The 26,612-nt window shown below is 42.0% G+C and overlaps 1 protein-coding gene across 13 annotated transcripts in view; it reads left to right on the forward strand.

Annotated features, from left to right (window-relative positions):
• Window positions 1–26,612, forward strand: part of disp1 (dispatched homolog 1 (Drosophila)) — a 306,264-nt gene that overhangs the window by 129,723 nt on the left and 149,929 nt on the right. Inside the window, exon 1 of one of the 13 annotated variants that reach the window (XM_048531933.2) lies at window positions 25,265–25,350. The exons of the other annotated variants lie outside the window; for them this stretch is intronic. The gene's annotated coding sequence lies outside the window, so the exon portion shown is untranslated. Of the gene's footprint in view, window positions 1–25,264; window positions 25,351–26,612 lie in introns of those variants that run through there. 13 annotated transcript variants of the gene reach the window in all.

The raw sequence follows: 26,612 nt of genomic DNA on the forward strand, positions 1-26,612 counted from the left end.
GTTGTTACCCAAGTTGATAGGGTTGTTAAGAAGGCGTATGGTGTGTTGGCTTTCATTGGCAGGGGAATTGAGTTTAAGAGCTGCGGTCACCTCATTGTAGGAAGGATGTGGAAGCTTTAGAGAGAGTGCAGAGGAGTTTACCAGGATGTTGCTTGAACTGGAGGACAGGTCTTATGAGGAAAGGTTGAGGGAGCCGGGGCTTTTTTCATTGGAGCAAAGAAGGATGAGGGGTGACTTGATAGAGGTTTACAAGAGGATGAGAGGCATAGATAGAGTGGATAGCCAGAGACCTTTTTCCCAGGGCAGAAATGACTATTATGAAGGAGCATAATTTTAAGGTGATTGGAGGAAGGTACAGGGGAGATGTTGGAGGCAGGTTCTTTACACAGAGTGTGGTGCGTGCATGGAATGCACTGCCGCTGGTGGTAGTGGAGTCAGATACATTGGGAACATTCAAGCGACTCTTGGATAGGCACATAGATGATAATATTTTCGAGGGTTTGCAGGGTAGTTTGATCTTAGAGTACGATAATAGGTTGGCACAACATGGTGGGCCGAAGGGCCTGTACTGTGCTTTACTGTTCTATGTCATATACTCTATTTGGGAGTGTTGCTGAACAAAGAGACCTTGGGTTGCACATTCATAGTTCCTTGAAAGTGGAGTCATGGGTGCACAGAATAGTGAAAAAAGCATTTGGTATGCTTGCCTTTATTGGTCAGTGCTTTGAGTGTAGTAGTTGGGAGGTCATTTTGCAGCTGCACAGGAATTTGGATAGGCCACTTTTGGAGTACTGCATTCAATTCTGGTCTCCCAGCTATAGGAAAGAATTTGTCAAACTTGAAAGGGTTCAGAAAAGATTTATCAGGATGTTGGAGAGGCTGAAAAGGCTGGGGTTATTTTCCTGAAGCATTGGAGGCTGAGGGGTGACCTTATAGGAGTTTATAAAATCATGAGGAGCATGGTCTTTTCCCAGGGTAGTGGTATCCAAAACTAGAGGGCACAGGTTTAAGGTGAGAGTGGAAAGATTTAAAAAGGACCTAAGGGGCAATGTTTTCATGCAGAGGGCAGTGCGTGTATGGAATGAGCTGCCAGAGGAAGTAGTGGCAGCTGGTATAATTACGACATCTAAAAGGCATCTGGATGGGTAAATGAATAGGAAGGGTTTAGTGGGATATGGGCCAAATGCTTGCATTTGGGACTAGATTATTTTAGGATACTTGGTCAGCATGGATGAGTTGGACTGAAAGGCCTGTTTCCATGCTGTATATCTCTATTATCTCCATTACACTCTAAAATAGGTGGCAGGCATTCCCTATTCATTTATCTAGATCAGAATGTGAAATTTGAAACACCACAGATCTGCCATGATGTCATGAACTGGCAGGGCAGGCTTGAGGGACAGAATGGTGTACTTCTGCTCCTGTTTCATGTGTTTGTAACCTACCTGGTTTAAAATTCAAACAAACTCTGTCTGTTCACTGTCAATTAAGATTCATTAAAGCATTCTTTATGGCAATGCCCCTACCAGTCAGCTCTGTAGTCTCTCACATAGTATAAATGTTGTCTTTCCCTTGAATTAATATTCTTGTTGTTCTGCTAGCTATCGAACAAGTCGTCCTGATGAGCGCAAGATGGCAAAGTATCTTTTTCCAGCACTCCCAAACAGTGATTAATTTAGCTCTAGTAGAGTTGTTGCTGATTCCTGTGCACACTAAGATATTGGAGAATCTTCATAGAGTTACCTGTGAAGATTTGTATATTTTCACTCTTTTCTGTATAGATCGTGTCAAAAAGGCTATGATTATTCCCATTCCTTGCTAAGGTTATGGTGGGCGTTCTACTTGAATAACGAGCATTTGTGATGTTGGTTCTCTCAGGATGGTGTTAAATAGCACAATGATATAATATTGAAACCAAGCCGATGTTGGACTCCGTGTTAATGATGTTCTCTGCACCATTGCTGCGTCCGTCTTTCTTGAAGGTGCAGATTGTCAGAGGAAGGTACTGTTGAAATAATTTCAGCAAATGGTTTAGTGCATCAATAGGTATAAAACACGAACCACAAGATGTCAATGATGGAGGGGCTTGACATCAGCTCCAACACAGGACTGTTGATCAAATAAAGCAGATGATGACACATTTCCTGAATGTTGCAGTTCCAGGCACGTGGGAAGTAATCCATCACAGTCCTGCCAAAGCTCGTTATCAGAGGTTTTGGGAGCAGTTGCATTAAAAATGGGCACTCACTGTGGCAGGAGCTTTGTTTAACTTTCCAAGCTTCAGCTAATTCAACAGGAAATGCAAATCAAAATAAAAATCCACTGTAGGAACACTTTTACATTGCAAATATTAAATTTTGCAATCAGAATGGTTTCAGTCTTTCTTTGGTGTCTGTTATCCTCTGTTTCTTTGTCTTTTCCATCAGGCTAAAATCTGTGGAGGCACTTCTAGAAGTATAAACATTTACAGCACAGGAGCAGTTCCGTCAGCCTATTCTGATCTATCTACAGTCTCATTCATAGAAACATTGGAAAAGGTAACAGGAGTAGACAATTTGGCCCTTTTGACTTTGCACCACTGTTCAATTTGCTGATTTTCTTTTTCGTGGCTGATCATTCAGCTCAGTACCCCATTCCTGTCTTTTCCGTACACCCCTTTATCCCTTAGCCCTAAGATTTTTAGCCAACCTCTTCTGAAAATGTTCAATATTTCGGGTTCAATTACTTCTGTGACATTAGTAAGACTTCTGTGATTCTGTAGTCAAAATTGAAAGGCACAGAAGTCACACGACACCAGGTTATAGCCCAACAAGTTTATTTGAAATCGCAAACTTTTGGAGCACTGCTCCTCCGTTGTGAAGCCTTGTGATTTCAGATAAACCTGTTGGACTGTAACCTGGTGTTATGTGACTTCTGACTTTGTCCCTCCCAGTCCAACACTGGCATCTCCACATCAAAATTGAGAGGTGAGGGAAGTTGAGAACTCTTCCACACATTGCAATCAATCACATATGGTTAATTTTAAAGCTGAGATTGAGAAATCTTTGTTAACCAGAACTGTTGTGATTTATGTGTGGAGGTATGTTGTGTTCTCTTGTTTCTGTCACTGTCTGCCCACCACCGCACCAGCTTAGAATGGCTGGCTCAGCACCAATCAGTGATGGATGTAGGATCTGTCTTGTATACTGGACTGAGTACATAGTATATTGTATATAGTACATACTATATTGTATGTAGGATCAGATGGAGTAGCATTTAGCTACTCAGTCACCCTTTTATAGCTTTTATATCTTTTAAAGATACAATAATGTAGTCCTGAAGAATGTGTGTGTGTTTGGAGGGTAAATCTTTTTGCTACAGAACTATCTGTTTGAAAGTTAGTTGGCTTGGAAACATGGGGAGGTGGGTTGGCTGTAAGAATGTGTGTGTGTGTGTGTGTGTGTGTGTGTGTGTGTGTGTGAGAGACTCAGTTTGACTGAGTTCAGTTCCCACAATCAAGCAAGAGTGATAGTGAAAGACGTGTTTGCACATTGCATTACAATTCACAGCAAAACCAAAGAGAGAGTCCAGCAGCTGCTGTGTAAACAGGTTATTAGAGCTCTGTGTGAAAAGTTTAAGAAACTATTATAACTGTATGAGAAAGACCTGCAAATAGGTGTTGCATAAAATGGTCCATCTGGGTAGCATGCAAAGTGATCTAGACTGTTCCTCTGTCAAATCAGCTGAATGAAACACCCAGGTATAATCTCAGATTTGTGCTGTCAATCCATGAAAGTAAACTGAACTCTACCGTAGTATTTTCCCCATTCTGTCTCTTCCAGATCAAAATAAAATGCTGCAAACTTGCAAAACCAGTTGAGAAAAAGAGTTAATAGTTCTGGAAGAAAGGAGTAGTTTCCAGAGGAAAGCTAAGGACCCATTTAGTCCTATTACAGATCCTGGCTGCAGCAGTCTGTCATCTGGTGAAGACAGGAGAATCTTACTTTAACACCACAGACTTGTGTAAATGGCCTGGACAACAAAGAACCTCATTTCATCCCATTTTAGTGATCTGGGAAGGGTAAATATTTAACAGAATCATCTGACAGCAGGATTGAGCAAAGGAAATGAAAGTTTTTGGGATCAAAGGCCAAGTGTTGTCTTCATCCTCCATTTTCTCTTTCACTTACCTGACTTCTCAGTTATCTCACTTATTGCTCACTCACTTCCTCCTTCACTTCTGTATTTTCCATTGAGCCAACAATGGAAGCAGTCGCAGGCTTTCCACTGTTGGGCAAGATATTTTTCTTTGAGAATAGCTGTGAATTTCCATGTATTTTTCTTTAGAAGCTTATTTTACTTCTGTTTGAAGGTATGTCTTTCTTGTGACACCAAGCCCAGTTCTAAAACAAAGAGGCAGCCACACAAAAAGCTTTGTGTGCAGATATCCTGAATAATAGTGTTGAGGTTTTCAAAAGGCTGACGATGGCTTGATTTCTAGAGTGATCACGTCGAAGATGTGAGTTGGTGAAAGAGCTCTGCTTTCTGACCACTCAGCTTTTTATTAAGGCTTGAAATCCTGAGGCTGTTTCTCAAAGCAAATTTATCTCTTTTCGAAGTGGCAATGAATGCTTCCTTTTTTTATTGAAACATTGCTCATTTTCACCCATGTACTTTGTAGGAGAGAAAAGTAAACAGAATTCTTCTAATTTATTGAAAGCGCCAGGAACATTTTCTTTCATTTGCCAGAGGTTTGTCAGCTCCCAGTAAAGGGATGTAAATAGAAGTAAATAGGATGGGACCAGTGGCAAGGAGCCAGTTATCGCCTGTGCGATTCAAGCTTTTAAGCTGGAAGCTACTCTTCTAGGTGGCGGGTCCCAGGCAATATGCTGCAGCTCTGGTTCGTCAGCTTCCAAGCTGTGGACTGTTTTGTTAAAATGCAGACTAAATCTGTCTTATAAGAGCATCGGTGTAAGCAGAGTTCAGAGCCATTAAAAAAAGGTTCCGCTGGGATATAAACTGGGGGATATGATGCCATAGGAAATTCAGCATCAGTATCAATCCCTATCGTACAGCCCCAAGAAACAACAGTAAGTGCAACTGCTACACCACTAAGAAGGATTGATTATTAAACTTGAATTTTACACTCTTGATATTTACTATATTTTATAGATTTTAGGATCTCTGTAAATTTGAGATAGTTTGAATTATTTCAGCGTATAATATGTAAATTCATGAGTTTTTTTAGTGATTTTTCTCTGTTGTCTGAAGAAGTGTGAATTGTTATAAAAGGGCATTCACCATTTGTGTAAAAGCAATAAATGTATATTTGCTTTAAAAGTTTCACTGAATTACATTTTAAGAAAAATTAAAAATGAGGAGGAAAGAAGCTCAAGTTGCTAGTTCACTGAAGCTTTCTTTTTTGGTCATTCTTAAGAAAATCTTTGGCTTTCTAATTGAGAAAAGATTGGAAAGGGTCTTTAGCTTTTCCTGCTCGGGCTTAGGCTCCCTTCCCATTTCTGCCGATCTGCAGCCATATTTTACCTGGTTTATTGCTATGCACTGATTTGTGGCCTGCAGTGTGCCAACATGTGTTGCACCATATACGGTAGTTGCTAAAAACCGAGACATTTATTCCTGCAGTTAGTTTTCACGATAAAATTTATATGTTATACTTTGTAATAACGAAATAGCTCTCACTCTTGACTTCTTGCAACTTCAAGTTCAATGCATTAACCATTAATAAATATATAAAGCCCAGTCTCATTCATGCTGAAACATTTAAGGCAACAATTAGAAGGTAGAACATTGAATTATACAGCACAGGAAAGGGCCCATGGGCCCACGATGTTGTGCCAAATGTGACACCAAATTAAACTCATCCCTTATGCCTGCCCTTGGTCCATATCCCTCCATTCCTTGCATGTTCATGTGCTTACCTAAAAGACCTTTAAATACCCCTATCATATCTACCTCCACCACCATCCTTGGCAGCGTATTTCTAAACTCCTACCACTCTGTGTTTTTAAAAAAACCTTGCCCCTCAGATCTCATTTGAACTTACCCCCTCTCACATTAAATGCATGCCCCCTAGTATTAGTCATTTCAACTCAGGGGAAAAAGATTCTGACTGCCAACCCTAGCTATGCGTCTCATAATTTTATAGACTTTTATCAAGCCTCCCCTCAGCCTCTGCTGCTCGAGAGGAATAAAAAACAAGTTTGTCTAGCCTCTCCTTATAGCTCATACCCTCTAATCCAGGCAACATCCTGATAAACTTCTCCTGCACCATCTTTAAGGCCTCCACATCCTTTCTGTAGTGTGGTGACCAGAATTGAATGCAATACTATAATTGTGGCCAAACAAAAGTCTTTTAAGGCTGCAACATGACATTCTGACTCGTGCTAAATTCTCCAACTAAAAACATGCCATATGCCTTACCCTATTTACTTGCTTGGCCAAGTTTGTTTTCAAAATGTGTGTTCCTCTTATTGTGTTGGAGCGTGGTGTTACATTCCTTATGGTGAGCCTCATCAGGGAGTAGCAGCAAGTCATGCAACTCGCGAGGGTATTGCACGTGTATTCTGTAGTAGAGCCTGACTGAATACAGCCCAGAGTGAAAGCCTGTTGATTTTTGTCCTTTCTTGGATCTTGAGCATTGGGTCAATCCTCCAGTTGAGATGAGATTCTCGTGATGAATGTAGCCATTAACCAGTGAAATAACTGCTACATTGGTTTGTGATTTGGGGCAAGATTTGGTGCATTAGCAGCATGGGAACTCCCGATGAAAGAAGGAGCTCAAAACACTGTTCTCCAATATGTGTATTTTCCATCCTACTCTACCATTTCTGTAAAGTACCAGCTAGTGGTGTAATCAAACAGGAGCGAAGGGTATTGAGGTCCAGCGTTTTGGTAAATTATCTGTCAGATTCTAAAAATACTTATACAGGTGAAAATTTGCAAGGCTTTTGCATAAAAGACAGGCCTAATCAAATAGCTCTTTCAAAAAGTCAGCACATACATGATGGACTAAATGGTCACCCCCTGTGCTGTAAAGTTTTACATTTCTTAGAGAAAATGAATAAGGGGGAGGAAATTCATGTCAATCCTGAGTGAAGTATCATAGATGCCCTACAGTGTGGAAACAGACCCTCTGGTCCAACAAGTCTACACCAACCCTCACCACCCACCCAGACACATCCCCCTATAGCCCACCTAATCTACACATCCCTGAACACTATGGGCAATTTAGCATGGCCAATCCACCTAGTTTATGCATCTTGGGATTATGGGAGGAAACTGGAGCACCCGGAGAAAACCCACTCAGACATTGGGAGAATGTGCAATCTCCACATAGACAGTCGCCCAAGGGTGGAATGAAACCTGGGCCATAGAGGTTTTAAACCTGTCAAAGTCAGAGATAGTGTATTTAATGACACCTGAATGAAGAGGATTGAGGGTATGGGCAATATAAGATTATCCCACACTTGAGATTCTTACACATTCTGATGACTTAAGAGAGCAGTGAAAAAGAGCCAAAGCATTACTATCTAGAAATTCCCACATGGAAGCAGCATTGTGATTAATCTTCTTTTAATGTAGTCAGTTTTTGCAACATGAACTGCTTTGCCATTGGGAGTGGTTGCAGGAGATTGTTACATTATTGAAGTGAAGATGGATTGACATTTGAAATTGGGGGGGACAGAAAACCACAAATGATCTACTTTGGATTGCATTAGCAGAGACTCGGGGCCAGATTTTCAAGGAATTGTTGTGGAGACTCCAAGAATCATCTAAAAATGGCAGGTTCTGTCCCCATTTCCTTCAGATCCCTTGTTTCTTGATGGGAACGGTGTTGGGAATGATTCTTATTTAAGGGAAATCTGAACTTCATTGTCCACATTCAGAGACGTGTCATTATTTGGTTCAGCAAATGCCTTAAACTGCAACGTGGAAGTCTCACATTTTTAGAGTGCTATCAATTTGAGATTATTAATACTTGGATACTTTCTATGATGCATAATTATCCCACTGAAATGGGTGTATGTCTTATAAGGGATTGAGTACTTGAAGGGTCGTAAGTTTTAGGTTTTTTTTTAATATAGTGAAGGCTGTAATAGAAATACAAACTTTAATTTATTTCATTTCAGCGTAGCTGCTGAGGCCTGTGGGGTTTTGGATACTGGTTGAGTTGACCTGGACGATATAAAGCCAAAAGTTGGCGGGTGGGTTGGCAGGAGTTGTTTGTAGCTTTATGTTGACATTGGGGCTGCAAAAGGTCATTTGGTTGATTTGAGTCATAAATGGATATGAAGGATATAAGGGAAGCATGGATGGGTTGACATGAATAAGCCATGGGAGGAGTGTAAGCGAGAAGGTCCAGAGTACCTAACATGTAAGCATACAGCAGAGACAGGTCCCAGAGAACTGATTTGGCATTTGGCAGCCTCTGTAACTCCCCAGTCTGAACTCAGGCAGGCTTGACTCCGTGCTGCGCCCACCTCCCTCAAATGGAGATCCCTCTATTCGGAGGAGTTTCTGCATTTCCCATCAGGCGAAGTCTGTGCTTGAAGATTGTAGATTGAGTTCAAGTAGAATGAGACTATTCAGTCCATCATGCCTATGCTGTCTCTTTGCAAGAACTATTCATTTGGGTTCCCTCACCTGCCCTTTCCTAATGTTAGCTCTGCTTTTGCCTTTTAAATTTTCCCCACAACTATTTCTTCAATACTGTTTTGATCGTTATTACTTAATCTGCTTCACTATGAATTCAGACAGTACATTTCACAATGTTCTGCTGCATTAAAACTTACCCTCATTGTTCCTCTGGTATATTTGATTAATAATCTTCTATCTGTGGCCTTGGATTACGGATCCAATTGCCCCAGCAATAGTTCATGTTTATTTCTCGTTTAAAACCCTTCAGGATTTTGAAAACCCGGCAGTTCTGGCATGGATTCTATGCCATATGGCCTTCACCTCCATGAAATCTCTATATTTCTGTGCTTTAAGGAGAACAGTGTCAGTTTTACTAGTTACTGTAATTTGTCTGAAGTTCTTCACCCCAAATGGACTTAGAATCCATTTTTCAGTACAGTAAAGAGCAAGGAGAATTGGTGGTCCGGTGATCACGTCACAATGCCCATAATTCATAGGCTCAGGCTAATCCTGCAGGTAACATGGGTTCAAACCCCACGACAGCATCTAGTGCAATTTTAATTAATTAAAATCTGGAATTGAAAGTCAGCTGTCACTGCTTGTTTTTTTGAAAAGAAAATCCAGTTCCTTTTTGAAGGGAAATCTGCCGTTGTTACCTGGTCTGGACTACATTTGACTCCAGGCTCACAGCAATATATGGTTGACTTTTAACTACCCCCTGAAATAGTCTAGCAAGTACGATGAGTGATGGGCAATAATTGGACAAGTAAGCAGACCCAGCAATATGGTTGATTCCTAACTTCCCTCTGGGATGGGCAGTAAGTGCTAGCCTAGCTAATGATGTCCTCACCCTGTGAAGAAATGGGAAAATAAACAGCTTTGCATCTTTTTGGAAGATTCTGAAAAGCTTTCTGTATTTAAACTCTAAGAATTTCACAAATTGCTTTCCTTAAAGATGGATTGTTTACATTAAGTTATGCAGTCCTAGAATTTAAAGTATTACTTCTTGAATAACCATTCAAACATATATACTTATAAAAACTGACAACCAAATAATCCAATCAAACCCATGGCATGCTTTCAATTGTCAAATAGTCTTGAATAAACACATCCATCCTTTGTAATTTAGTCTGCATTTCTCAGGTTTAATTGTGAACAATCTGTCATTCTGTTCAATTTGAAACAAGTGTAATTATCTGTAGAATTACATTGAATTTACAGTGCAGCAACATAGTATTTGACTCCAAGATAATGGGAACTGCAGATACTGCAGAAGCCAAGATAACAAAGCGTGGAGCTGGATAAACACAGCAGGCCAAGCAGCATCTTAGGAGCACAAAAGCTGACATTTCAGGCCTAGACCCTTCATCAGAAAAGGGGGAGGGGGAGAGGGTTCTGAAATAAATAAGGAGAGAGGGGGAGGCGGATTGAAGATGGATAGAGGAGAAGATAGGTGGAAAGGAGACAGACAAGTTAAAGAGGCGGGGTTGGAGCCAGTAGAGCGGAGTGTAGGTAGGCAGGGGATAGGTCAGTCTGGGGAGGACAGACAGGTCAAGGGGGCGGGATGAGGTTAGTAGATAGGAAATGGGGGTGTGGCTTGAGTTGGGAGGCGGGGATAGGTGAGAGGAAGAACAAGTTAGGGAGGCGGGGATGAACTGGGCTGGTTGTGGGATGCGGTGGGGGGGAGGGGAGATTTTGAAGCTGATGAAATCCACATTGATACCATTGGGCTGCAGGGTTCCCAAACGGAATATGAGTTGCTGTTCCTGGAACCTGCGGGTGGCATCGTTGTGGCATTGCAGGAGGCCCAGGATGGACATGTCGTCTGAGGAAGGGGAAGGGGAGTTGAAATGGTTTGGTACTGGGAGGTGCAGTTGTTTATTGCAAACCGAGCGTAGGTGTTCTGCAAAGTGGTCCCCAAGCCTCCGCTTGGTTTCTCCAACGTAGAGGAGGCCACAATGGTACAGCAGATGCAGTATACCACATTAGCAGATGTGCAGGTGAACATCAGTTTGATGTGGAACGTCATCTTGGGGCCTCGAATGGGGGTGAATGACGAGATGTGGGGGCAAGTGTAGTACTTCCTGTGGTTGCAGGGGAAAGTGCCTGGTGTGGTGGGGTTGGAGGGGATTGTAGAGCGGACAAGGGAGTCATGGAGAGAGTGGTCTCTCCGGAAAGCAGACAAGGGTGGGGATGGAAAAATGTCTTGGTGGTGGGGTCGGATTGCAGATGGCGGAAGTGTCAGAGGATGATGTGTTGGACCTGGAGGTTGGTGGGGTGGTACGTGAGGACGAGGGGGATTCTCTTTTGGCGGTTATTGCAGGGACGGGGGGTGGGGGATGAGTTGCGGGAAATGAGGGAGGTGTTGGAGATTGCCCAGGTGAACTTGAGGTTGGGGTGGAAGGTGCTGGTGAAGTGGATGAACTGTTCGAGCTCCTCGTGGGAGCATGAGGCGGGGCCGATATCACCTTCAATGGGGGCGTTCTCAACCACTGCGGGGGGGGAAGTTGCAGTCCTTGAAAAACGAGGACATCTGATATGTACGGGAGTGGAATGCCTCAACCTGGGAGCAGATGCGGTGGAGGTGAAGGAATTGGGAATAGGGGATGGAATTTTTGCAGGAAGGTGGGTGGGAGGAGGTGTATTCTAGGTAGCTGTGGGAGTTGGTGGGCTTGAAATAGATGTTGGTTTCTTGGTTGTTGCCTGAGATGGACATAGAGAGGTCCAGGAAGGTGAGGGATGTGTTGGAGATGGGCCAGGTGAACTTGAGGTTGGGGTGAAATGTGTTGGTGAAGTGGATGAACTGTTCAAGCTCCTCGTGGGGGCATGAGGCGGCGCCGATATCACAAGCTTCAAAATCTCCTCTCCTCCTACTACATCCCAAAACCAGCCCAGCTCGTTGTCACCTCCCTAACCTGTTCTTCCTCTCACCCATCCCTTCCTCCCACCCCAAGCCGCACCTCCATCTCCGACCTACTAACCTCATCCCACCCCCTTGACCTGTCCGTCCTCCCCGGACTGACCTATCTCCTCACCACCTCCCCCCATACTCCCCTTTCCACCTATCTTCTCCTCTATCCATCTTCGCTATGCCTCCCCCTCTCTCCCTATTTATTTCAGAACCCCCTTCCCCTCCCCTTTTTCTGATGAAGGGTCTAGGCCCAAAACATCAGCTTTCTTGCTCTTAAGATGCTGCTTGGCCTGCTGTGTTCATCCAGCTCCACGCTTATTATTTGACTCAACATCTTTTTTGCTGCTATGTTTTGTGCTCTTCATAAGCCTCTCCCAATTTGCTGCATCCAACCCTATATGGCCTTTTTATTCCTTTCTGTGTCTTGTATGTTAATATAATATGTCCTTAAATGGTTCAATGACTTCATGTGGTGGCAATATTCCACATTTTAACTGCTGCCTGGGTAAAGAACTTCTCCTGAACTTTGTAGGATTTATGAAGTCATGACATGACCGCTAATTTTGATATCTCCTATAGGTGGAAATATCTTCCCATTGCCTACCTAATCAAACTCCTTTAAAACTTCAAAAACAAGACCAGCTCCTTCTTCAGTCTTGGCTTTCCTGGGTAGGAGTGCTTTCACGAAGTTCAAGTTATCCTGAGAAGTTACAATTCCATAATGCTGGACCATGCAAATGTTCAAAATTTGTTCAGACTTTCTCTGCTCTAAGGAGAGCAATATCATATTGAGGAATTTTTTTTTGAGGGCTTGATAATTATGTTGCAAGAGTAAATATTATAAAGTTAAGGGAATACTCATATAGTTCTGTAATTGCAGTAGCATGCAGTGGTAGCATTCAGAGTTCCTCACCAATGTCTAAAATTAAGAGTACAATTCAATAAAGCAAGTTGTATTTTCTCAATCGTATCCCTTTTTCTTATTTCCTGTGATAGTTCCACAGACACAGGTAATCTTTCGTGTCTTGATTCTACAATGAGGGGATTTGCAAATTGAGACAGGGACATGGCTGAGGTGTTAAATAAATACGCAAGCGGAAGTTGCCGCCTATGCCATGGTGAAAGAGGACGTGACTCTGTAGTCAAAGGTTCAAATGAATAAGGAAGAAGTATTGGATAGATTGTTGGTACTCAGAGTTGACAAGGCACTTGGACAGGATAAGTTCTAAGATCATAAGACAGAAATTCAATATGGCTGACAAATCTATTCCAAAACCTTACAGTTCTTCAACCCCATTCTCCCACTTTTTCCTCATAGCACTTGATCCCCATGATAATTAAGAACCTTAAATGTAGTCAATGACCTGGCCTCCACAGCCTCCTGTGGCAGTGAATTCGATAGATTGACCATGCTCTGGTTGAAGAACTTTCTCCTTATCTCCATTCTAAAAGGTATTCCCTTTACTCTTAGGCTGTGCCCTTGGGTCCTAGTCTCTCTTACCAATGGAAATATCTTCCCAACATCCACTCTGTCCAGGCCATTCAGTATATTCTGTAAATTTCAATTAGATCCTCCAACATTTTTCTAAACACCAATGAGTATAGTCCCAGAGTCCTTACATTCCTCATATGTTAAGTTTTTCATTCCTGGGACCATTCTTGTGCACCTCCTCTGAGCCTGCTCCAGGGCCAGTACATCCTTCCTGAGATATGGGGCCCAAAACTATACACAATACTCCAAATGTGACTTGACTAGGGCCTTATAAAGCTTCAGTGGTACATCCCTGCTTTTATATTCAAGTCCTCTCAAAATAAATGTCAACATTGCATTTGTTTACCTGAGTACTGACTCAACCTGCAAGTTTAGCTTGAGAGAAACCTGGACTAGAACTCCCGAGTCTGTTTGCACTTCAGACTTCTGAATTTTCTCCCCATTTAGAAAATAGTCCATGATTTTATTCTTCTTACCAAAGTGCATAACCTCACACTTTCCCACTTTGTACTCTTTCTGTTACTTCTTTGCCCACTATTGCAACCTGTCCAAATCCTTCTGAAGCTTCTCTGCCTCCTCAGTACCACCTGTCCCGCCACCTATCTTTGTATCGTCTACAAACTTAGCCAAAATGCCCACAGTTCCTTAATTGTGATCATTAATGTACAAAGTAAAAAGTTGTGGTCACATCACCGACCCTTGCAGAGCACCGCTTGTCACTGACTGAGAAAAACCTTTTTATCCTTGCTTTCTGCCAGACAGCTAATCTTCTATCCAAGATAATAAAGTGTGAAGCTGGATGAACACAGCAGGCCAAGCAGCATCTCAGGAGCACAGAAGCTGACATTTCGGGCCTAGACCCTTCATCAGAGAGGGCTTTGCAGTGAGGTTAAAATTGTATCAGTGATAATGGGAACTAACCTCTCTGATGAAGGGTCTAGGCCCGAAACGTCAGCTTCTGTGCTCCTGAGATGCTGCTTGGCCTGCTGTGTTCATCCAGCTCCACTTTGTTATTTTGGATTCTCCAGCATCTGCAGTTCCCATTATCACTAATCTTCTATCCATGCTAGCACTTTGCCTGTAACACCATGAGCCCTTATCTTACTCAGCAGCCTCCTGTGCAGCACCTTAAAGTCCAGGTAGATAATATCCATTGGCTCTCCTTGTCCACACTTCTCGTTACTTCCTCAAAGAATTCTAGCAGATTTGTCAGAGATGACCTCCCCTTGATGAAACCATGCTGACTTTGCCCTATTGTACCATGCACTTCCAAATATTGAGAAATTTCATCCTTCACAATGGACTCCAAAATCTTACCCACAACCGAGGTTGGGCTAATTGACCTGATGGAAGTGAGGGTAGAAATTGTAGGGGCATTGTATGTTTGTAATTTTCCTGGATTTGCGGGGAAATGCAAGAAGACTGAAGAACTGCAAACTTCCTTGTTCAAAAAAAATTGTGTGGATCATCTCAGCAATGACTAACCAGTCACTTAATTGGTGATGAAGCTCCCAGAAGCAATTATTTAGTGTAGAATCAATAATCACATGGAAAAGGTGGGTTGGGTAAGAAGAATCCACATAGATTTCTAAAGGGGAAAACATGTTTAACTAGCTTGCTGGAGTTTTTCAGAGTTAGCAGAAAAACCATAAGAGCATAATGCTGTTGAGGTCGTATGGATTTTCAGAAGGTATTTGATACGGTGCCATATGAGTCTTGAAGAAAGTTATACGTCATGGAACAACAGGTACAGTAGTAATGTGGATACAAAATTGGCTGTGTAATTGGTAACAGTGATTAATAGTCAAATGGTATTTTTTGAGCTAGAGAAGGGTTCATAGTGGAGTTCCCCAAGGGCTTGTATTAGGACCCTTCCTATTCCTGATATTAATGATGGTGATCTTGGCATGCAGGGGAAAATTTCAAAGTGTGCTGACGGTACACAATTTAGAAGAATTGTAAACTGTGAGGAGGAAATTGTGGAACTCCAAAAGATTATGGATAGACTTATGGAGTGGGTGGATAGGTGGCAGGTGAGATTAAATGCAGAGAGGTGTGAGGTGATGCACTTTGGTAGGTAGAACATTGAAAGACATCCTACTGCTGCCAATTCTGCTCTCAGCTTACCATTGAAAGACCTTTGTAGGAGTATAGGGACTTGGGTGTATCTGTGCGCACATCATTGAAGGTGGCAGGACAGGTGGACAGAGCAGTAAGGAAAGTATGCGATGTCCTCAGCTTTATTAATAGGTGCACAGAATACTAGAACTAGAGCTTGATACTAAACTTGTATAAGGTCCAGTCCAACACCAGCACCCTCACATCAAGCACTATCACACCTCAGCACCCTATGGACAAACTTTTGGACAGAGAACTCAAAAGAGGAAACAACTTCTGTGATCACCCCCTTGCTCCATTTGCAAGATGAAAAGCCTTTCTATTGCCAATCTTTTGTCATAATTCACCTGTCTCATAATAAAATCTGCCCATTGCCTTAGTGTTCTGAATCTTTTGGTTTTGCTCTGACAAGAGATGAGCACAGTGCTTGGAGTGAGGTCAAACCAGAGTTCTGTGCAGTATTGTCATGACTTTCTATGACTTACACTCTACAATTTTGGCTAGATTGTTTAACATGCTGTTACGTTTGTTGACGTTACTTTAGATGGATTAAATATGTTGAACCTCATTTAAGATTCAAAAGTCTCTTTCAGTGTCATTGCTAGTAATTTTGACATTATTCATGAAGCATGTGTTAACAATTTTTCTTCCATATTTGTAATGCTGTTTTATACTTGTCGATGTTCAATCTAATCTCTTGTCCGTGCATTCAGCTTGCTGTGTAATTCTTTTGGCCTGCCTCCTTTTTATTCTTCTGACTAGGTAAATGTTTCAAATTTCATCAACTTCTATGAGTTCTGAACATGTTGATGTCGATTAGAGCTAGCAATCTCTGGAGTGTCCCACTCAAATTTTCTTCTCCTACCCCAATTTTGCCCTCCCAACAAAGTGCACATTTTTCTATCCATTAGCCATTTTTTATCAATACGCAAGTTTCTAACTTTTCATCTTTTCAAGGGACTTTGTCAGGTGCATTTTTTAAAATCTGAAAATGTAGTGTGGTTGGATTTTGCATAGAAATTTGGATTGTTATTTTGTTAAAGAAACCAAGTGGCTTTGCTGGGTGGGATCTTCCCTATCTGAAACCTGAGTGTGCGCCGTGTATTAGGTGACTGTGAATAATCAGCAAATTCATGCTTAATGAACTCCATTATTTTACATAGCTTTTAAGGCAAATTGGGTGCCACTTGTTTAATTGCTGTCAATGCCTCATGAATCTCCTTAAGTTTCTGGAATAAATACCATCTGTTTTTAGTTTCTTTAAGCCAATTTTTGGTTGTCTGTGACTTCCATCTTATTTGCATTGAAGTCCTGAATATTATCTTAGTACTTTATCTTTGAAGAGAGTGTGTTGTTTATGTGTTCCTTTGAGAATGCATGAAGGAAGAAATCAGTTGGAATTTTTATTATCTTTCCCCATTCTCATTTTCAAGTCCATTTTTAACTTTTTTAATGTCCTCAGTTTTTCCCTGATAATTCTCTTCACATTGATGTTACAAATGTATTCAATAATTGTTTGCTATGCTCAAAACCCACTTATTTTGTTCAAGCCTTTGTTCATATATCCTAATATCTCTTTTTTTTCTGACTGAATGTCAAAATGTTTGTCCGATAACACGTGAAAAATGCCTTACAATATGATGCTAATGGCACTTGATAATTGCACATACACTTTGCTTCATTTTCTAGGTCTTCTTTGTCCTTTGATCATCTTTTATTACTTATTTGATCCAATGAGCTCCTTCTCTTTTCTCCCGATGGGATTGTTGCGATAATTTTTGCTCTTACGACATGTTCCTATTAATCCCATTTATTGTCAGGCTTTCTGTTAGTTGCTAATTTTATTTTTTAAATCTTGCTTTGAATATTGCCATTTTCCATTGTTCCTAGGTTAAATTTGATCCTATTTTCATGACAAACATTATGTGGTCCTTGATCCCCAGGAGTGCCATGACTCGTGACATTGTGTACCTTCAGTACAATGTCAGGGTCACTCATGAATCCCAGGTCAAGGTGAGCAGTGCCCCTTGTGGTTTTTGTTACGTGTTTAAGTCCTGAAATAATCATGCATCACATTCACCACCAGCTTTGTCTCAAAATACTTGGAGTCTCCCAATTTACATTGAGTTGATGGATATTTCTCATTATTATGAACGTTCCTGTTCTCGGAGGTTCTTCGCTTTTTGTAGCACTAACTCTCCTTGTGGCAACCTGGTGATCTACAGCAAGAGAGAGGAAATTTTCCACATCAGGGATTTCTAACCAGAGCAGTTATTTCTGTGGTTGCCCAACTTCTACACTTTCAGCTTCAATTACTTAGATTGTTTTTCCATACTGGAGGACAGTAAGCAGTCATGTTTGTCAAATGTCATCACAAAGATAACTGCTTTTATTGAGAGATAAGTGACCTGTATATTGTAATGCAGTATAGAATATGCAAATTCAACTGTTATAGTCCCAGCTGATGGTAACACTACACAATGATTTTTTTTAATGGTTATTTACCATGTTGTTCAGTCAAGAACATACTCATGAGAAGCTTCTAAATGTTTATTAACCCAAAAGGGAAAAAGGCACAAATCATTTTGCTTTATGTAAGAACTATCTGAAATGATCTTGTTACAGATATCAGGTTTACATATTTAACCCTATTTTTTTACCTCAACAACAATGTTATAGATGACCAAATCTCAGTGATGGGTCAATTTTTCAGTACCTTGTTTAGTGGGTACTGCTGTGCTTGACTTTTTGCCAGAAAACTGCATTCATTCAGTGCTGTCTGCTTTCAGTCAATGTCTCTTCATGAGACCTCAAGTATATCGCTAACACAGCTCACTTATTTCTTAACATATATTCCTTAAACTCATACCTTCAGCAGTCTTGTATGATGTCTTCCTTTCTGACAACTTAATATTGTCTGTTGCTGGAGCTTTTCTCTTACTACTTCCAAGCCTCTCAGGACTTCTCTCCTTGTGCTCTGACTGTTTTGGAGACTGTTCAACTGCACGGCCAATGTTACAGGCGTTTTGTCTCTGAATGGCATATTTCTTTGTGAAACAAACCTGCCACTTACGAACCTTCTGGAAAGGTCTGCCTTTCTAAAATAACTTTGCTCTGTCTTTGTCTCTCTCTGCCATAGGGCACCTTGTTGCTGAGCAACAGTCAAGTTTTAGTTTTCTCCTACTGTTTTTTAAAACACTGAACTGTTCACTTCACTGGGTTTTTAAAAGCCTCAATTAAATGCATGGAAGGACATTTCCAGTCAACCTAGAATCACTCACAGAACTCAAAAATGATAGTAAAACTGTATCTCCCCTTCTTAATCCAAAAGTATAAATCAAAAATCAAACTCTGATGAAGGGTCTAGGCCCGAAACGTCAGCTTTTGTGCTCCCGAGATGCTGCTTGGCCTGCTGTGTTCATCCAGCTTCACACTTTCTTATCTAGGATTCTCCAGCATCTGCAGTTCCCATTATCTCTTTAAAACTATATATGGTTCTAGCCACTTTAGAATCTGGGGGCCGAATTTTGCACTACTTTTGGGCTAAGTGTAAGTTTCACTCAGTTAAATGGAGGATTTCTTTTGTTGAGGCCAGTGAGCTTTCTCTCACACTCATCCCAAACTACCTCATTATGTACCCACCCTACCAGTTTGGCACCCTTTCACCCAATGTCAGCCTGCTACTACTACTCACCTTAGCCAGAAGAGCTCTCCACTGCCAGAATATACCAGGATAGATTGTCATTTCTGGTGTTAGTTCAATCTTTTAAGGTGCTGCTGTGCACCCAGACAAGCACTAGCAGCCTGGAACCATCCTGTTTTTTTTACCTGGAGTTGTTAAAAAAGAAGAAATGGATGTATTGCTTTGCAGACACTGACGTGCAGACCCTGGTGAATGGGATAATGTGGAGAGCGAGTCCTCATGATCAGTAGCTGAGGCCACAGCACCAGACTCTGTCTGAGGTTACTACCTGAGTCAGGGTGATCTCAGCCGTCTGGAGGGAAGCCTAGCGGTGAAAGTAGTTGTTCAGTGTCCCCCTCCATTCTGCCAGGACTGACTGTCCCTCCTATTGAGATTATCTCCCATCACAGGGAATGAAACATCTCCTGTTCTCTCCCTCCTGCTCCGAGACCCCCCACACTAGTAACCCTGCACGGCCTCTGCCTCTCCCACTCATTCACTCATGACATCTCACCAACAGCTGTGCTGCCTACTTTCAACTTTCCGTCAATCCTTCCTTTTCTCTCAGTGCAAAAGAAAATGGCTTATTAAACGACAGACCTGATGGGCGAAATGGCTTTCTCCCGTGTCATAAGGAATCAATTATTTCACCATGACATATGGTTAATCACCTCTTCTATTCTTTCTAAATGCTATATTCCTGAATTTCTTTACAGGTTTCTGGGCTAGCAAATGTTAATACATTTATAAATAGTCGAGTGGAGAGATTAGCTGTGTCCACGTATACACGTTTCTCTACAGTGAATAAAACCTTGTGATGTTTAAAGTTAATCATTCTTCAATTTTCATCCACTTAAAACAATTGCTGAATTGTAACCTTGGGACATATGGATCCTGAAATGGAGCAAAATCCATCTTTGGTATAGATGAGCTGTTTAGTGGAAATAACTGAAAGCTGCAACATGATGCAAAGGCACAGCTGGACACAGGCAGTTGCTGAAGGATTGAAAGCAGAAGGAAGAATTCAGGGGAATTTGCTACTTCCTTTGAGGGCTCCACTTGCAGAAGAAGATAACTGGCTTTGACCCCAGCTGCTCCATGAAGCTTTCTGGCCCTAAAGACACTTAGATGGTATTGTAATTCATTTGCAGTCAGTATCCAGCAATCAATGCATGTGAATTGGAAACACTTTTTCTTTCTGCATTATTGTAATGGGTTATTCACTCCAGTTACTCGTAAATAGTCATCACCATCTATGCTCGTTGCAGTTGAGCACCCTACATAATGGGACACAATTTATTCGCCCTGGGAGTTGCAGTAGTCATTATAGATCTGTGACAACAATTTGCCCTTAGAGAGAAAAACGAGCACCAAGCAACTAGGGCTTTGGGTACTATTTATGTGGGGATTTGTTAATTTCTTTTTTTGTGATGGAGATGGAAACAGATATAATAACAACTTTCAAAGGGAGTTTAGCTATATATCTGGAAAGAAAACTTCACATCTGTTTCTAAGCACTTTCGCAGAGCTAGCATCAACACCCATGGACTGATGGCCTGTTGCGCTGTACAGAAATGTTATGATGCTTTTCCATCATAACATTCATGGTGTGTTTTTCTCTTTTTGTCTCCCTCCTCCTCATTTTCTTCTTCTCTCCTCCTGTCCATTCCCTGATGAAGGGCTCGACATTCAACCAGTTTGTAGCCTCCTTTTCTTTGCTGGTTTGCAGCTAGCACAGACATGTGTAGGTGCCCATCCTTCCTCCCTGCTCCTGGTCTACATAATGTGGGCAGTTCAAGTGAAGAAGTCCAAGGCAGTCAAGAAGTTCTTTAGCAATATGTTAATTACAAAATACCTGTTGTTTATTCTGTGCAAAATGATACAATTTGTCAAATGAAAGTCACTCTCCTTGGTTTTTGAAATGAGCAGAGTCCTTGCATTGTGTGTTTAAGCCTAGCTGATCATTCAGTAGTACACAAGATGATATTGTTCCAGATTCAATTAAGTGGGCTGCTTGGTCCTGGATTGTATCAAGTTTCTTGAGTGTTGTTGGAGCTGCACCCATCCAGGCAAGTGGGATATCCATCATACTGCTGATTTGTGCATTTTCAATGGTGGGCAGGCTTTTGAGAGTCAGGAAGTGAATTACTTGCTGCAGAATTTTAAGCCTCTGACCTCCTTTTGTCGCCACCATATATATGGTGAGTCCTGCTGGGTTTCTGGTCAACAGGTAACTTTCAGAATTTTGATGATGGAGGATTCATTGTTTGGAATACCATCGAATGTTGAGGGGCAGTAGTCAGATCATCTCTTATTGGAGATGGTCATTACCTGGCATTTGTGGAGTGCAAATGTTACTTGCTACTTTTTTCCCCAAACCTGGGTATTGTCTAGATCTTGTTGCATTTGGTTGTGGACTGCTTCAGTATCTGAGGATTTGCAAATGGTGGTAGATGTTATGCAGTCGTTGATGAACATCCCCACTTCTGATCTTATGATGGAGGGAAGGTCATTGACAAAGTAGCTGAAAATGGTTGGATGTAGGACACTCCAAATGAGGAACTCCTGTAGAGATGTCCTGGAGTTGAGCTGATTGATCTCCAACAACCACAGCCATCTTCCCATGTGCCAGGTATGACTTCAAACTGTAGACAGTAAGCTCACAGTTACCCTTTGATTCCACTTTTGCTAGGGCTCCTTGATGTCATGCTTGGTTGAATGTAGCCTTGATGTCAAGGGCTGTTACTCTCATTTCTGTCTCATTCCACCTTGGGAACCTACAGCCTAAACATAGAATTCACCAGTTTTAACATCTTCCTATCTCCGACCTCATCCCATGTCCAACCCTCCCTCTCATCCCCACCTCCTTGACCTGACGCAACCTGTCAATCTTCTCACCCACCTATCAGGGAGGTGATGGCCTAGTGGTATTATTGCTGCACTATTAATCCAGAGCCCACGTAATGTTCTGGGGGCCTGGGTTCAAATCCCACCATTGCAGATGGTAGGATTTGAATTCAATAAAAATATCTGCAATTAAGAATCTAATGATGACCATGAGTCCATTGTTGATTGTTTGAAAAACCCATCCTGTTCGCTAATGCCCTTTTGGGAAGGAAATCTGCTATCCTTACCTGGTCTGGCCGACATGTGACTCCAGACCCACAACAATGTGAATGACTCTTAACTGCCCTGTGAATAATTAGGGATGGGCAATAAATGCTGCATGGCCTGCAACGCCCTCATCCCATGAATGATTAAAGAATAAATATGTGCTCCGCCCACCTCACTGACGAATCCCCATCACTCCCTACCTGCAATCGCCTATCACCATTCCCACCTAACTTCCCCAGCCCCACCCCGCTCTCTATTCATTTCCCAGCTCCCATCCCCCTCCCCATTTCTGAAGAAGGGTCCTGACCTGAAACATCAGCTTCCCTGCTCCTCTGATGCTGCCTGGCCTGCTGTGTTCCTCCAGCTCCACACAGAATAGGCTGGGTTGTTTTCCCTGGAGTGTTGGAGGCTGAGGGGTGACCTTATAGACGTTCATAAAATCATGAGGGGCATGCATAGGGTAAGTAGGCAATATCTTTTCCCCAGGTTAGGGGAGTCCAAAACTATAGGAGATAAGGTTAAGGAGAGAGGGCAAAGATATAGAAGGGACCCTGGGGGCAACTTCTTCACCCAGAGGGTGATGTATGCATGGAATGAGCTACCAAAGGAAGTGGTGGAGGCTGGTACAATTATAACATGTAAAGGCATCTGGATGGGTATATAATAGGAAGAGTTTACAGGGGTATGAGCCAAATGCTGGCAAATGGGAGTAAATTTATATGAGATATCTGGTTGGCATGGTCGAGTTGGACGAAAGGGTCTATTTCTGTCTTGTATATCTCTGTGACTCAATAATCAATTTCTACCTCTCTGAATGTCCATAAATCCTATCTGCTATGATCACCTACAACAATTTCTATACAGAGAGTAGTTTGCATGCAGAATGAACTTGCTGAGGAAGTGGTACAATTACAATGTTTAAAAGACCTTTGGATTGTTGTATGAATAAGAAAGGTTTGGAGGGATATAGGCCAGGAGCAGGCAGGTGGGACTAGTTTAGTTTGGGATGATGTTCGGCATGGACTGAAGGGTCTGTTTCTGTGCTGTATTTCTCTGTGACTTTATAATACCCTTATCTTTCCCTGTCCAGTTGTGTATTTTCTAACGGGCTGAAAATAGCTAATTCATTGTTGGCCACTAGTCCATATTGAAGCCATTTCTTGTTGCTACAATTTGATGTCACTCCACACAGTCATTTTCCCACCAGGGAATATAATACTTGCTGCGAACCAAGATGCCATGGTAGTAAGAGAATGTCATGCTGCAATTGCACAGTCCTTCACTATGGGACGTAAGTGTAAGTTGTGGCAAAAACAGCCTATTGATCTAATTTTCTTAATGCTAAATGGAGTTGTTCTATTGATTCTTTCTTGCCCATAAATAAATTTTGCTGATGGGTTGTTTTGCATGTGGAACTGTTCCCAGGCCCCAGAGAGAAGCATGATTGTGACTGTTTTCACAACTGAAGGATTTTACCCTGCCGTTAGCAAAACGGGGATTACTAAAATAGAGCCGAAAGGCAAATATTACAAATTGTAAAGAAAGTCTATTCTTGGTGGCAGCTTTAGTTACAGGAAGTGGAACCTAAACCTTGACTGTTGCTAATTGAAAGGATAACCATTATGAGATAGTATTTCTTCATCTTTAAGAGGTTTTGTAAGTGTGAAGAGTGCGTGGGACTGTGCTGTTGAGTGTACCTCTTCTCAGATAAGTGTTTACTGAACACATCTCTTTTGAGATTTTAATGTGCAAAAGTTGTATTTCTTTATCTTGTGGTTAAAGCTGCCTAAATTGTCTGTGCTTAAAAGCTTTGCAGCCTCGTCCTCCTCTTTCGTATGGTTCTGTTTTATGTGTGTGTGTGTGTGTGTAAGATCCATTGATTCTGTGGACTATGTTTGAGTTATGTTATAGGAAATAAAAAAAACTGCTTTGAAGCACATTTTCTGAGTGCTGGCACCTCGATCAAGACCACTTGCAGGTTGCCTCTTATCACGACCCACTGAGGAGAGAGTTGCTGATGGAGCTAAGATTGCAGACTGCTCTCTCTCCTTTTGTTTTTTTGTGTCTGAGAAGACAAGGTAGTGCTATCCTGTATACATGAGAGTAATGGGATGGCATGTCTTGAAATAGAGGTGTTGCAGAAAGGCATTTTATATTGTATTTCTCTTTGCTGTCTAAGGGAAAGTATCTTGGCTCAATTGGCGATGACAACCAATGACGCAAACAAAATCAGTACTCAACTATGAAAACCCAGATATGTGCTTTGTCAGTCTGAGATGTAGTGTATTTTAGCCATCTGCAGCTTTCAACGAAAACATTAGTGAGTAGCATGCTTCCTTTTAGTAACTCTGTTTTAGGAATTATTCTGCTACCTTCGGGTGAAGAAAGGGAGCAGAAATTCCTGGGAAGTATAATATATCTGAGGAGGGCAGTAATCTAGCAGTGGTGGTTTAATGGGAATTGAATGATGGCTGTGAGTGTGAAAAGGCCAGTATTTTAGAGGATATTTCATGACCTAGCACAGTTTGGAACATGCTGCCACTGAATGCCTGAGACTGGCTGTGGTATGGATTTTACACCCATAAATTGGCCATTCTGGAGTGTCCAAAACCTGGGCCAAACAGATGGGTCTGAAAAGAGAAGAGGGAGTATAAGTTAAGGAGACAGGTCCAAAGTGAGAGCTGAGATGGCAAAGGCACTGCTGCCAATGGTGAAGGAAAGACCCATGAGAGCCAAAGTTGATGCATTGGAGCATTCTGAAAGTTTAAAACAGAATGGGATTAGAGATGGCAGAAGGATGAGAATTATGAAAAAAAGGCACAAAATACCTGAAACACTCACAAGGTCGGGCAGTAATGTAAGAAACGTGTGAAAATAGGAGCAGATGAAAGCTATCCTGCCCTCAAACCTGCTCCATCATTCAATATGATCATGGCTCAGCTCAGATCCAACACCACATTTTTGCCTACACCTGATATCCTTTGATTCTCACCAAAAAAATCTGTCTGTCGCTGCCTTAAATATACTCACTGATGGGGGATGCCTGACCCCCTGGAGGAGAGTTCTAAAGATTCACACAGCCCTTTGAATGATGAAATTTCTCCTCATCCTTGCCTTTTATGATTGATCCCTTATCCTGAAACTCTGACTATGTGTTCTGGATTTCTAAGCCAGGGGAAATGAGATTTCAGTGTCTACCCTGTCAAGCACCTTTATAATCCCTAATGTTTCAGTAAAATCAGCTTTCATCTTTTAAATTCCAGAGAATATGGACCAAATGTACTCAGACTCTCATCACAGTACAGTCATCCCAGGAACCAATCGATTGAACACTTGCTTTACTTCAAGCATGTCTTTCTTTAAATACGGAATCCTCAATTACACACAGTATTCCAGGTATTTTCTTACAAAGCCTTGAATAATTTGAGGAAGCCTTTTTTGTTCTTGTACTTCAACTTCCTTGCCGTGAAGAGCAACATACCTTTGTTTGCATGCTAAATTTTTGTTTTCCTTTTGGAGCGCACCTACTGTCTCCGAGTATCAACAATTAGAAGTTTGTCACCTTTTTTTAAAAAAAAATTTCCTTTTCTTTTCGATGGTTACCACCAAGACTGGGTTTGTCGCCAGTGCAAAAGCAGGGGATGAACTCTCAGCCCAAGAAGACGCGGTACCTGTGGTAACACTGACAGTGTCTCTGGGGCAGCATGGTGAATCAGTGGTTACCACTGCTGCCTCACAGTGCCAGGGGCCTGGGGTCGATTTCCGCCTTGGACAATTGCCCGTGCAGGGTTTCCACATTCTCCATGTGTCTGTGTGGGTTTCCTCTGTGTGCTCCGGTTTCTTCCCACAGTCCAAACATTAGGTGGATTACCATGCTAAATTTCCCATAGTGCCTGGGGTGTACAGGCTAGATGGGTTAGCCATGGGAAAGGCAGGGTTACAGGGATAGGGTAGGGGTTGGGATTGGGTGGGATGCTGTTCGGAAGGTCGGTGCAGACTCAATGGGCCAAATGGCCTGGTTCCACACTGGAGGAATTCTGTGACACCGGAGCAAGGTGCCTGCAGCAAATAATAGGAACATGGAAATCAGCGGATTTTTAACTGTGTTAAGTGATTTGAAATTGTGGGATTGTGATTTGCTCGCTGCCCCACTCCCAACACTTGAGCACTCTATGAAACAGTGCGTGAGGGCTCTGGAATGGAGCACCAAGTGGACTGGCGAGCAGGGGAGTGGGAGCACTAAGCAGAGCTGCTAGTGGAGTGATGCTGTTGAAGGTTCCTTGCACAACAGCGGCACCACCTATACCCAAATAGTTGGGCTTGGCACCAGCTTCCGGCTCCAAGAGAACATTGACATCACTGACACTGACTTCTTGTTTCAGTGCAGTGGCAGGAAGTGCATTATACTTACAAAGTGAATAACCTCATATTTTCTCACATTGTACTCCATCTACCATTGTGTTGTCCACTCAATTAATCTGCCCTTTTCTCTTTCTACCTTCTTTCTGTTGTCCTCACAGCCAGAGTTCCCATTGAGCTTTTATCATCCACAAACTGAGATGAAGAAACATAGAACATAGAACATTACAGCACAGTACAGGCCCTTCAGCCCTCGATGTTGTGCCAACCTGTCATACTGATCTCAAGCCCATCTAACC

The sequence above is a fragment of the Stegostoma tigrinum genome, chromosome 4, assembly GCF_030684315.1.
Source record: "Stegostoma tigrinum isolate sSteTig4 chromosome 4, sSteTig4.hap1, whole genome shotgun sequence".
In the NCBI taxonomy this organism is placed as follows: Eukaryota; Metazoa; Chordata; class Chondrichthyes; order Orectolobiformes; family Stegostomatidae; genus Stegostoma; species Stegostoma tigrinum.